We start from the raw sequence: 14,431 nt of genomic DNA, 5'->3' as shown, positions 1-14,431 counted from the left end.
GCCTAGGTCATTTTAGAAGAATACCACTAGTAACTGGAATGATGACAGTGCTGCAAACAGAGTGAACACTTAATTTATAAGTGCTTACATATTGGTGGAGTGATAGGATAAGTAGATAGTGGTAGATAAGTGATTAAAGAAGTGTCATGGGACAGACTGGACGATTCCTACACTGCAAGTTTACTAACTGGGTATTTAGAAGAGTGTATCAATAGTATGTAGCTAGTTAGAGGTCTGCTTGGATAGTGCACAACATATTACAGCTGCGCCTGTGTTAGTAGCTAAGCCATTCCATAAGTTCATGACTAGTAACTACAATAATTACAGTATTACGAACAGAGTGTATAATGAATTTATAAGTGCTTAGGTATTGGTGGAGTAATAGGATAAGTAGATAGTGCTGGATGGGTGATTAGAGAAATGCATGGGACAGACAGGAGGATTCCTACACTGCATAGGTACTAACTCGGTATTTAGAAGAGTGTATCAATAGTTTGTACCTGGTTAGAGGTGTGCATGGATAGTGTAGAAAATATTGTACCTGCACTTGTGTTAGTGATTACGCCATTCCTTAAGTATACAACTAATAACTGGAGTAATTTCAGTGTTGCAAAGAAAGTGTGTGCTGAATTTATAAGTGCTTAGGTATTGGTGGAGTGATATGTAGATAGTGCTGGATGGGTGAATGGAGAAGTGCATGGGACAGACAGAAGGGTTCCTAGACTGCATAGGTACTAATTGGGTATTTAGAAGAGTGTATCAATAGTATGTAGCTGGTTAGAGGTCTGCATGCATAGTGTACAAAATATTATACCTGCACTTGTGTTAGTGGCTAGGCCATTCCTTAAGTATATGACTAATAACTGGAGTAATTTCAGTGCTGCAAAGAGAGTGTGTGCTAAATTTATTAGTGATAGGATACATAAACAGTGCTGGATGGTTGAATGGAGAAGTGCATGGGACAGACAGAAGTATTGCTAGACTGCATAGGTACTAACTGAGTATTTAAAAGACTGTATCAATGCTATGTAGCTGATTAGAGGTCTGCATGCATAGTGCACAGAATATTGTAGCTGTACTAGTTTTACTGTCTAGGCCATTCCTTAGGTACATGACTAGTAACTGGGATAATTTTAGTGCTGCAAAGAGAGTACATATTGAATTTGTAAGTGCTTATGTATTGGCGGAGTGATAGGATATGTAGATAGTGCTGGATGGGTGATTGGAGAAGTGCATGGGACAGACAGGAGGATTCCTAGGTTGCATGGGTAGTACTTTACTAAGTAGCTGGATAGAGGTTTATATATATAGTGCACAGCTGAATGTAGTTGTGCATTGATAGTGAGTGGATTACTTAATTTTACTTTGACAGTAGTACATATCAAAAAATGCAAAACATTTTTTTCAGTTATTATAAGTGCTTAGGTACTGGTGGAGTTATAGGATAAATAGCTAGTGGTGGTTGGAGAAATGCATGGGACAGACAGGAGGATTCCTACTCTGCATAGGTACTAGCCGGATATTTATAAGAGCGTATCAATAGTATGTAGATGGTTAAAGGTCTGCATGCATAGCGTACAAAATATTGTACCTGTACTTGTATTAGTGGCTAGGCCAGTCTTTAAGTATATGACTAATACCTGAAGTAATTTCAGTGCTGCAAAGAGAGTGCATGCTCAATTTATAAGTGCTTAGGTATTGGTGGGGTGATAGGATACGTAGATAGTGCTGGATGGATGATTGGAGAACTGCATGGGACAGACAGAAGGATTCCTAGACTGTATAGGTACTAACTGAGTATTTAAAGACTGTATCAATGCTATGCAGCTGATTAGAGGTCGGCATGCATAGTGCACAGAATAATGTAGCTGTATTAGTTTTTCTGGCTAGGCCATTCCCTAGGTACATGACTAGTAACTAGAATAATTTCAGTGCTCCAAAGAGAGTACATGTTGAATTTATAAGTGCTTAGGTATTGGCGGAGTGCTAGGATACGTGGATAGTACTGGATGTGTGATTGGAGAAATACATGGCACAGACAGAGGATTCCAACACTGCATAGGTTTTAACTGGGTATTTAGAAGAGCGTATTAATAGTATGTAGCTTATTAGAGATCTGCATGCATAGTGTACAAAACATTGTACCTGTACTTGGGTTAGTAGCTAGGCCATTCCTTAAGTATATGACTAATAACTGGAGTAATTTCAGTGCTGCAGAGAGAGTGCATGCTAAATTTATAAGTGCTTAGGTATTGCCAGAGTGATAGGATACGTACATAGTGCTGGATGGGTGAATGGACAAGTGCATGGGACAGACAGAAGGATTCCTAGACTGAATAGGTGCTGAGTATTTAAAAGACTGTATCAATGCTATATAGCTGATTAGAGGTCTGCATGCATAGTGCATAGAATATTGTAGCTGTACTAGTATTAGTGTGTCTATGGTTTCGAGAATGGTAGTCTGTATTTTAGGGTGTGAGGAGGTGCATCAGATGATCACGTGGATGATGTCATCAGTGATGTCATTTGAGATGTCAACAGTGATATCATCAGTGATGTCACTGACCATGTCATGAGTGATGTAATATGTGACGTCATCAGTTGTGCATTGCTGGGGTGCGAGTTATAGTTAGCACAACTAACTATAACGGCCGAATTTCTCTTGTTTTGTACGAGTGAAATGTCCAACTAGATATGACGTCCATGAAACCTGTCGTTTTTTCAGTGAATTTCTGAAACGTGTGTTTTTGCCAATGAATTATATATATATATATATATATATATATATATATATGTATTTAATCTCCTCTCACTCTTACAAGGAAGGAATCAGCACTCAGGTTGTAGTTTGGAAGTATTTCATCTGCAAAGGACATGATCCACGCGTTTTGGCTAGTCCGAACCTTGATAACGATACAAGACGTCATTGTAGCATCCTTATTTAAATGTACAAAGGCCAACCAATTGCCGGTTGTTGAGAGTAGTCAAGGATGCAGACCCCGGTAAGGGTACCTACGGAATCGGTGATTCCAAAACCTTGCTATGGAGCGCGGTAGCCTGTAATAGGGCTCCTGAAGTTCGGGGTGGAACTTCCAAAGACGTCTCGGTGCACAGTCGCGCCGTAGAACCAAAAGGTTCTACGGCGCGACTGTGCACCGAGACGTCTTCGGAAGTTCCACGGCGAACTTCAGGAGCCCTATTACAGGCTACCGCGCTCCATAGCAAGGTTTTGGAATCACTGATTCCGTAGGTACCCTTACCGGGGTCTGCATCCTTGACTACTCTCAACAACCGGCAATTGGTTCACCGGCTGCACACTGTTAACATTGGTCCTTTAGCCCCAGCGCTTCCTGGGTACTCTATACCGCGAGGCTCCCCGCAGGCATCACCCGCCTTAATCCACAACCAGCCCTCCAACCAACTACCTACGTGGTGCTTCAACCCTTCCAGGCAACGTGGTGACTGCTGTACTGCGAGGCACCACACGCCTAACCCTTCTGTCAGCCCACTTGAATCATCAACCCGACCCCTTCTAGGCTCCACAATTGGAAGCCCGACAACCCTTGATTCTGGAATTCCACCGCGCCTAGGCTTTTAAATTCAGGCAAGCAATGAATGTCCTGATGATGATCCACTATTATTAACTGGATCGAAACGCCGTCGACATAATATGTTGTCTAAACACTAGTTCACTATCATGTGCCTAAAATTCATGTGTTTTCCACATATGTGAAGCAAATAGATTGTAAAATTACCTTTTTGCTCCTGTTCCTTCGAATGCCTGAAATACCCTAGTTAACTGTACTGTGTACTGTATGTGTAGTACTGTGGATACAGGACTGTGTCCCACTGCTTTATTGTTGTTCTGTTTGATTCGACTTATTTAGTTATCGAATAAATTCTGAAGTCCGGCTGGACTTCTTGTTCATTATAGTGCATATTCTGCCCTCCATTTAGCATGATGTACCAGTCCACTCGTCCTGCCCTCTATTGCCCAATTCTATGCCCCATCATTGACCTCTTGCTTAGTCTCTGTGCTTAGCGTGCTGCCCCTATTCTCCTTCCCCCTGCCCTCAGATGTCTATGTGCATGCCCCTGCTGCATCCTTTTTTCCATGGACCTGCCACTCCTATTTACTCTGAGTGTTCTGTTGAGCTGCCACTCCCCTCCCATCTGCCTAGCATTGTCAGATGACTGACACCTGTCCCTGCCACCTCCACCCTGCCTGTCCACATTCCATGCCCCTATCTCCTTCTTCCTGTCCTCCGTGGTCCATTTTACTCCCATACCCTTCTGCCCTCCCTGGTCTGTTGTGCTGCAACTGCTCCTTCTGCGTGCCTCGCGTGGTCTGATGTGAGGCCCCTTCCCCTGAACTCTCTTGACTGTGCCCATGTCCTAGCCCTCCCTTCTATGCTCCATGGTCCTTTGTGCATGCCCCTGCACCCTCCTTCTTGCCCATCATAGCCATTGTGCTGCCACTAACCCTCTGACTTGCCATGCATGGTCTTCTGTGGTGCCACGGCCCCTCCCACCTTCCCTGTGCGGTCAGCTAGCTGCCCCTGACCCCCTGCCACCTTCCCTCCATGGTCCGTGTGAATGCCATTATAGTCTCACTGTTGCTCTGCATGGTGTGTCTTGCTTCTAGTGCCCATTCTGCCTGACCTCCATGGTCATCTTGATGCTTCTGCCCTGCCCCCTTGCCCCCAGCCCTCTGTTTCTATGTGCAGACCCTTATACCCTCCCTCCTGGCTTGTCTGTTCCATTGTAATGACCCTGATCCGTCCCTCCTGCCCTTTATGGTCCTTTATGCTGTAGCTTTCTCTCCTGTCTGTCCATTATGGTCAACTAGCTACCATTTCCTCTTTCCCCTCTGTTCTCTGTTGCCCATGTGCATGGTCCTGTCCCCTTTCTATTGCTTACTATGGATTGTTGTGCTGCACTCCCGTCCCTCATGCCCTGTGTGCTATATTGTGCTGCTGCAAACCCTGATGCCTGCCCTGTAGGGTCAGTTTATTGCACCTATCCATGACCCTCCGGTCCTCTGTTATCCGAGTCCATGTCCCTACCCCAATTTCTCCTGCCTTCCATGATTCAATGTACCATACTTGCTAAAATGTTGAACTTGGTAAGGGGGAGATTTTGAAAAAAAACTGGGGTATTGATTTTCCCCTTTGAGTTAATTAACAAAGAGGAGATTGTAGACAGGAGACAGATCAAATAAATCCCATTTGGGCTTAAAAACATTGGACGTTTCCTGGCTAAATCGGATCTGTTGGCATGTATGGTTGTACTACCACTGCCTCTTCCTTCTGCCCACAATGGTCTATTATATTGTCACCGCCTCTCTTGCCTGTCCTGTATTGTTGGTTTGTTGCCCCTGCCCCCCTTTTCACTGCCCTCCATAGTCTGTTGTGCTGCCACTGTCCTTCCTGCCTGCCCAGTGTGGTCAAATTGTTGCCTCTGTACCCTCCTACCTCCCTTCAATTTTCAGAGCTGTGCCCCTGGCCTCTGCCTCTCAACAGTATCCTAATGAACAACTAGATTGCTAACATTCTATATTTATGAGTGGAACGCCTGACGTCATCTTGATGTAATCAAAACTGTAATACCAGGAGCAGTTCCTTTAGAAATGACATATATGAGAGGGTCTTATTTGCATCAAAATTATGGTTAGTGCTCTAAAAAACTAAAATGAGGACATATTTTCTGAGTTTTCAAATAGAGACAAAGCACTTTTAAATTATTTGTTATCTTTATTTTTTTTATTCAGTTGACCACTTGATTAAATGTTGCACTTAGGGGTGAGGATGTGGTGTTACTTCCCGAGCTGCAGACTTTGCAACTGGGGAACCAGGTTGGAGTTTCTGCTTCAGCTCGACATTCTGTGATTCTGGTCAACAACCAAAATAAATGTGTTCTTGTGTGATGTAACCAATGCTCATGTAAAGCACTCCAATACCTGACAAGTCTGCACTATATAAAACTGTAAAAACACAAAAAATAAAAAGTGTTTTGCACACTTCTGTTATTGGGCTACATGTGGGCTACATCTGGGTGATATTTGTGCTAAATTTAGGCTCTTTTGTCTCTGGTCAGCCATGTGCTCTGTCCTCCCTCAGTGTTGACTGCTCTTGTAATCTGCCTAGAAATGAACTATATTCAGCATCTTCGACCTTCGCACATGCTCAGTTGAGCTTGTAGCTGTCCTTGCAACTGTTCCTAGTCTGTAAATGTCAGGATGTGTTTGCCAAAAACAGCCACTGTTAGCTCCTCCCACTTTGTTGAGCAAGCAGATCTTGTATGCCCATATTAGTCATTTTGCATGCTTACATGAGCCAGGACTGCCCCTTGGTCTTATGCTGACCATGTAACCCTAAGCATATATAAGGCCCCAGTTTTCTGTACTCCTTAGACTGCCTCATTCAGTTGCTAAGACTTCTGTGTGACGTAGTCTCCCTCATCTGAGGTTTAATAAATATGTATTTTATATTTCAGCTTCTGTGCCAATTTCTTCTTTGTTGGTTTAAAAGGACCAAGTATCAGTGGGACCCCTGAGAAGGTTTCTTGTTTTCTTCATGGTGGCCATCTTGGGAGATTTATTTGTTATGAAGTTTCCTAATTTCCTCATTTACTGCAGTCTCCTCAGTAGGAAATGCATTCAGTTTTTTACTTTGATTCCATCAAGAAGGTATTCAGATATGTCGCACATTTGCCATAAACTCTGAATATTAGCACTCTAGTTGCTCATTAGATCACTGTAGTAAAGCACCTGCTCACCACGGAAGCCTGCTGCTGGTATTAAATGGGCATGTATCAGTCTGCATGTCAGAATTTTTAATGAAATAGAAGAGGATTTGGGAAGTCACTCAAAATGTGTCCTAATTTTTCTTTCTCCAGCACTAATCATAATTTCTATGGCAAAATTAACCCCCTCATTGTGTTCCTTTTTAAATTAGATGTTTTAAGTGTTACCAGTTTATTCCAATGAAGATGGCTTCAGGTGTGCCATACTTATGTCATAAGTAAGACAGTAAGCGCTCTAGTTGTTCTTAAGAACACTCTGCAACAGTCTGTCATTGAGTTATACGTGGGCTACATCTGGATGATATTTGTGCTACATTTGGGCTCGTTTGTCTCTGGTGGAAATCTTGGGAGACTTATTTGTTATGAAATGTTCTAATTTCCTCATTTACAGTAGTCTCCTCAGTAGGAAATACTTTCAGTTTTTTACTTTGGTTCCATCAAGAAGGCATTCAGATGTGTCACACATTTGCCATAAATTCTGAATGTTAGCACTCTAGTTGCTCATTAGATCACTGTAGTAAAGCTACTGCTCACCAGGGAAGTTTCCTGCTGGTATTGAAAGTGCATGTTTCAGTCTGCATGTCAAAATGTTTTAATGAAATAGAAGGGGATTTGAGAAGTCAAAATGTTCCCTAATTTTTCTTTCTGCAGCACTAATCATACTTTCTATGGCAAAATGAACCTCCTTATTTTGTTCCTTTTTAATTTAAATGCTTTAAGAGTTACCACTCTATTCCAATCAAGATGGCTTCAAGTGTGCAATATGTTTGCCATAGGTAGAACTGTTAGCGCTCTCGTTGTTCTTTAGAACACTCTGGGAAGCAGCAGTAGAACACAAAGGAATCAACTGACAGTCTCTGCCCTTGTTGGATGAACATGTTTTACTGAGAATGTCAGACTTCATTCTCACATGACTGAGAAAGATAATGTGAATTTACAGGAAACATGCTCTCAGTTTATCTTATAGATCACCTTCCAAACCTCTGTGGGAAAAGCATGAGAAAATAGTTTTCTCTCAAACATGATATCCCAGCAGAAGGCTTTTTCACATGGTAAAATCACCTTAGAACACACCACAATTACTAAAATGATTATGGTACCATCAACAAATGATTTATAATGTAACTAAAGTCTTAAAACCTTCTATTAACTGCAATGCTTTTTAATGAGGTGCTATCATGTATATTCGTCCCAAGATAGCTGCCAACACTTCTTGGATGAAGTGCTGACAGCCAATTAGATCTTACGATGAAATGTGTGGTTAGGCTCCGCCAATATATATATATTTCTTTTTCTATTAATATTTTTAAAAACTACTGAACGGATTTACACCATTTAACTAAAAGGGCTGTTTCTTAACCAAGGGCTACATTTTTGCCAAATTTGGTGTAATTCCGTTCATCAGTTTGGGCTGTAGCCGTGTCTAAAGTTTCCTATGGAAAAGGGAATGGAGAAAACACGTTGTGGGACCCCCCTTTTTTCTCAGCCCCCGCTTGCTGAATCACCCCAAAACTTTCAAGATAGAAGCAGACCGGAGCGGCCCATAAGTTTTGAAAATTTCGCAAAGATTCGTCAATCGGCGCCAAAGTAATTAGGAATAGAATGTTGCAATTTTCCTATGGTAACTAGGTCCTAACTATAACTACCTACTGGCGACTACCAGTAGGTATTATACATATATATATTCACTGAAAAAACCCACAGGTTTCACGGACGTTACAGTTAGGCTGACATTTCACTCGTACAAAAGCAGAGAAATGTCATCCTGACATTACTGTTGATGAAGTCACATATTACATCACTCATGACATGGTCAGTGACATCACTGATGACATCTCAAATTGTATCACTGATGACATCATCGTGTGAGTGTTTCTAAAAAGTGTAACAATGATATATATATATATATATATATATATATATACACACACACACCAAGGTGCATTGAAGAATGAGTGGGTGTATGAGTGTCTGAATGGATTATTTAGTGGGTGCATGACTGACTGTATAAGTGAGTGATTTAACTTGTTTTAGTGAATGCATGGGTGAATGACTAATCTGTCAGTTGGTGTGTAAGTGGCTGCATGGGTTGTTGAGTAGCTACATGAGTATATATATGTGTTAATGATTGCTTGTCTGAGTACCTATATGGGTGCCTGAGTATCTGTGTGGGTGGGTTGGGGTGTGAGTGACTCCCTCCATGGATATGTGAGTGGGTGATTCACTGGGTGTATGGGTTCTTGAGTGCATCTGCAAGGGGCTGTATGACTGAGTGAGTGTGCGTATGGCTGTGTTGGTGAGTGAATGGATGTCCCAGTGGTATATGTGTGAGTAAACTACATATGTGAAAGGCAGTATATGTGAGTGTTGGAGTATATAAGTGACTATATGTGGGAGTGAGTGATTGTGAGAGTGGCTGTATGGATGGATGAGTGTGTGCGTGTGTCAGTGATTGTAGAAGAGAGTATGTGTTACTATCTGTATGAATAAGTGAGGTGGTGTGTGCATAACTGTATATGTGAGTAAATGGCAGTGTGATTCATTATATGGGTGTGAGTAACTCTATGGGTGAGTGGCAGTGTGTGTGTTTCTGTATGGGTGTATGAGTGCATATATCAGTGGCTGTATTGATGAGTGACTGCATGTATAAGTAACTATGGGTGAGTGAGTGGATGTGTGCACACCTATGAATCAGTGAGTGGGTTTGTACTAACTAGTACTGTTGTGTCTATGGTTTCAAAAATGGTAATCTGTATTTTAGAGTGGGTGTATGAAAGGTTATATTAGGGTGTGAGGAGGTGCATCAGATATTAAGTGGATGATATAATTAGTGATGTGATCAGTGATGTCATTGACCATGTCATGAGAGATGAAATATGTGACGTCATCAACAGTGCATTGTGGGGTGCACGTTGTAGTTAGCTCAGCTAACTATAACGGCTGAATTACTTTTGTATGAGTAAAATGTCAGCCTAACTATAACATCCCTGAAACCTGTGGTTTTTCCAGTGAACATCTGAGGTTTTTTAAATGCTAATTCCGAATTATAATGTCCCTGAAACCTGTGTTTTTTTCAGTGAATTTCTAAGGTTTTTTAAATGCTCATTTCTAATTATACCTACATAGGTAGGACATGTACAAAAAGAGGAAGAAAGGCTAAAAAAAAAGCAAGAGAAGTGCAGAAAGATGCAAGAGCGGTTTAGAAAGATTAAGAAATGTGCAGGAAGAAGCAAGAAAATGCAGAAAGAGACAAAAGAAGTCCAGAAAGAGGAAGAAAGGTACAGAAAGAAGCAACAGATGTGCAGAAAGAGTCCTACTTCGACTGTACCTTTCCACAGACTGATACAAATTAGCCTAATCGCTAATCCATCTCCCAAGATGTCTCAAACCTCACTTTTCTCTTGAAGGTTCACTATTCTTTGACTGCTCAGAATGTTAGGCCTACCAAATGTAAAAAAGAATCCTAACCATATCACAGTTGTAAGCCTCCCCAAGTTTGTGAATGTATGCATGCATGCATGTGTCTCTGCTTTCACCTAGTGACATGTTATATAAAAATAAACATACAAATACTTGAATACCTGTGTTTCAAACAGCATACTCTGTAAATTTGTGTACAAAAAGGTTTATGCCTTTCTTTCTGCTCCTAACTCAGGGCACATGGGTAATCAATAGAGTATTTGAGGGGCTCTATAACACCTATATACATAAGACATGTCTGCCTGTGCAACCAGATGACAGAGCAGAACTGGGAAGATTTGACCACCTATAGGAGAAGCTACCCGCTTTTTAAGCTACCATCTTCAGATGCATAACACATGTAAGAATACATGTACAAGTAGATATATACCTCAGTCACAAGAGCACGCAGACCTTTAAACTTGACAGCTTCCACTTCCCATTTGAGCACACAAAAAGAGGCGAGAAAAGTTCAGAAAGAAGCAAGAAAAGTGCAGAAAAAAACAAGAGAGGCACAGAATGAGTAACACATGTGCAAAAACAGGCAAGAGAAGTGCAGAAAGAGGCAAGAGAGGAGCAGAAAGAGGCAAGAGAGGTGCAAGAGAGGTATAGAAAGAGGGAAGAGGGATGCAGAAAGAAGTAAGAGAAGTGCTGAAAGAAACACAAGAGGTACAGAAAGAGGCACGAATGGTGCAGAAAGAAGCAAGAGAGGTACAGAAAGAGGCAAGAGAAGTGCAGAAAGAAGCAAGAGAGTTGTAGAAAGAAACAAGAGGGGTGCAGAAAAAAGCAAGAGAAGTGCAGAAAGAGACAAGTGAGGTACAGAAAGAGGTAAGAGAGGTACAGAAACAGGCAAGAGAACTGCAGAAAGAGGCAAGAGAGTTGCAGAAACTGGAATGGAGGTACATAAAGAAGGAACAGGGGGCGCAGAAAAAGGCAAGAGAAGTGTAGAAAGAGGGAAGAGGGGTGCAGAAAGAGGCAAGAGAGGTGCGGAAATTTGCCAGAAGTACAGAAAGAAACAAGAGCAGTGCAGAAAGAGGCAAGAGAATGCAGAAAGAAGCAAAAGAGGTACAGAAAGAGGCAAGAGAGGTGCAGAGTGAGGCAAGAGAAGTACAGAAAGAAGCAAAAGAGGTGCAGAAACAGGCAAGAGAACCGCAGAAAGAAGCTAGAGAGTTGCAGAAACAGGGAAAGGAGGTACAGAAAGAGGGAACAGGGTTTCCAGATAAAGGCAAGGGAAGTGCAGAAAAAGGGAAGAGGGTTCAGAAAAAGGCAAGAGAGGTGCAGAAATTTGCCAGAAGTGCAGAAAGAAACAAGAGCAGTGCAGAAAGAGGCAAGAGAAGTGCAGAAAGAAGAAAAAGAGGTACAGAAAGAGGCAAGAGAGGTACAGAGACAGGAAAGACAGGTACAGGAAAAGGGTAGAAGGATGCAGAAAGAGGCAAGACAGGTATAGAAAGAAGCAAGAGAGGTACAGAAGGAAGCAAGAGAGGTGCAAAAAGAAGCAGTAGGAGTGCAGAAAGAGTCTAAAGGGGTGCAGAAAGAGGCATGAAAAGTGCACAAAGATGCAGCACAGTACAGAAGGAGGCAAAATAACTGGAAAAAGAGGCAACAGAGTGGCATAAACAGGCAAAAGAGGTGCAGAAAGAGGGGACAGGTGTGCAGACAGAGGCAAGAGATCTGCAGAAAGAGGGAAGAGGGGTGCAGAAAGAGGCAAGAGGGGTGCAGAAATGTGCAAGATAGGTGTAAAACGAAGCAATAGCAGTGCAAAAGAACCAACAGAGGTGCAGAAAAAGGCAAACGGGTGCAAAAGAATCAAGAGATGTGCAGAAAGAAGCAAAAGAGGTGCAGAAAGAGGCAAGGGTGTGCAGAAAGAGGCAAAAGAGCTGCAGAAAGAGGCAAGAGGTGTGCAGAAAGAGGCAAGAGGTATGCAGAAAGAAGCAAGAGAAGTGCAGAAAGAAACAATAAGGGTGCAGAAAGAGGAAAGAGAAATGCAGAAAGAAGCAACAGAGTTGCACAAACGGGCAAAAGAGGTGCAGAAAGAGTGAACAGAGGTACAGACAGAGGCAAGAGAGCTGGTGAAAGAGGCAAGAGGGATGCAGAAAGAGGCAAAATGGGTGTAGAAATTTACAAGAGAGGTGCAGAAAGAGGCAAGGGGGGTGCGTAAAGAGGCAAGAGAAGTGCAGAAAGAAGCAAAAGAGGTTCAGAAAGAGGCAAGAGAGGTGCAGAAACAGGCAAGAGAGGTGCAGAAAGCGGGAAAAGGGGTGCTGGAAGAGGCAAGAGGAGTGCAGAAAGAAGCAAGAGAGGTACAGAAAGAAGCAAGAGAAGTCCAGAAAGAAGCAATAGGGGTGCTCAAAGAGTCTAGAGGGGTGCAGAAAGAAGCAACATAGGTACAGAAGGAGGCAAGAGAACTGCAAAAAGAGGCCACAGAGTTGCAGAAACAGGCAAAAGAGGTGCAGAAAGAGGGAACAGGAGTGCAGACAGAGGCAAGAGAGCTGCAGGAAGAGGGAAGAGGGGTGCAGAAAGAGGCAAGAGGGGTGCAGAAATGTACAAGAGAGGTGTAAAAAGAAGCAAACACAGTGCAAAACAAGCAACAGAGGTGCAGAAAGAGGCAAAAGGGGTGCAAAAGAGGCAAGAGATGTGCAGAAAGAAGCAAAAGAGGTGCAGAAAGAGGCAAGGGGGTGCATAAAGAGGCAAGAGAGGGGCAGAAAGAGGGAAGAAGGATGCAGAAAGAAGCAATAGGTGTGCCGAAAGAAGCAAGAGAGGTGCAGAAAGAAGCAAGAAAAGTGAAGATTGAAGCAACAGATGTGCAGAATAAAGCAACAGGGGTGCAGAAAGAGGCAAGTAGGGTGTAAAAAGAGGCAAGAGGGAATGCAAACAGACGTAGCATAGGTGCAGAAATAGGCAAAAGAGGTGCCAAAAATGGGAACAGGGGTGCAGAGAGGCAAGAGGGGTGCAAAAAGAGGCAAGAGAAGTGCAGAAAGAGGAAAGAAAGGTGCACAAAGAGGCAAGAGAGGTGCAGAAAGAGGCAAGTGAGGTACAGAAACAGGCAAGAGGGGTGCAGAAAGAAACAACAAAACTGCCAAAAGAGGCAAGAGAAGTGCAAAAAGAGGCAAAAGATGTGTAGAAAGAGAGAACTGGGGTGCAGAAATAGAGAGGAGGGGTGCAGAAAGAAGCAAGTGAGATGCAGAAAGAGGCAAGAGGGGTTCAGAAGGAGGGAAGAGAGTGCAGATAGAGGCAATAGAAGTACAGAAATAAGCAACAGAGGTGCCGAAAGAGACAAGAGAGGTGCAGAAGAAAGAAGCAAGAGAGGTGCAGAAAAAGGGAGGCGCAGAAAGCAGAAGAGATGTGCAGAAAGAGGCAAGAGAAGTACAGAAAAAGGAAGAAAGGTGCAGGAAGAAGCAAGAGAAATGCAGAAAGAGGCAAGAGAGGCGCAGAAAGAAGCAAGAGTGGTTTGCACACCATTAGTACCAATTTAACACCCACATTTATCAATAAGTAACAGGTGACCATTCTATGTTTGCAAAGAGCCTTCCACCATGCTGTAACACTTGTCGCTGCATTTTTGGTAACATTTGAGCCGTTTGAGCTAGAAACAAGGTTTTTTTGTTCAAATCTGCAGATTATGCAGCAGAAGATGGATTATGTGGCAAATGCGGAAAATGTATAATTGTGCGAAAGTCGGTGCAGCTAAACAGTTGCATAATTCCAGTGGCCCTGCTCATACCTCTTACTAGGTCCAGAAGTGCTCCTTAGTGGTTCCTTCTTTTTTTTTCTCATTGAGTTTATAGTTTAGCTTCTATAGAAATAAAGAATACTAAACCTGAGGTTACCACTCCACAACACTGACTACCATACCACATAATTAGTCTCCATAACACATAATCCCACTCGACATAATTCCTATACACTAAATACAACATACTTTCTATCCATATAATTTCACTGCACAGTATACCACATAATTTCACTACACACAATGTACATCCACTCAACTCCAAAAAACATTAGTAAAAAACGATTACATTTACAACGCCAATAGCTCTAACTCTCGCAAATCCGAGACCTACTACAACTAGTAGTTGCATTTGCAGAGTGGTGGAGAAAGGGGGCTGGGCCCCTGACCAGCACTCAGGAATTCTGCTGCATAGGACATACAGGAGGTACCTGGAGGGCT

Source organism: Lissotriton vulgaris, chromosome 7 (genome assembly GCF_964263255.1).
Source record: "Lissotriton vulgaris chromosome 7, aLisVul1.2, whole genome shotgun sequence".
NCBI classification, from domain to species: domain Eukaryota; kingdom Metazoa; phylum Chordata; class Amphibia; order Caudata; family Salamandridae; genus Lissotriton; species Lissotriton vulgaris.
The sequence above is the reverse complement of the archived record's forward strand: the minus strand, read 5'-3'. Positions refer to the sequence as shown.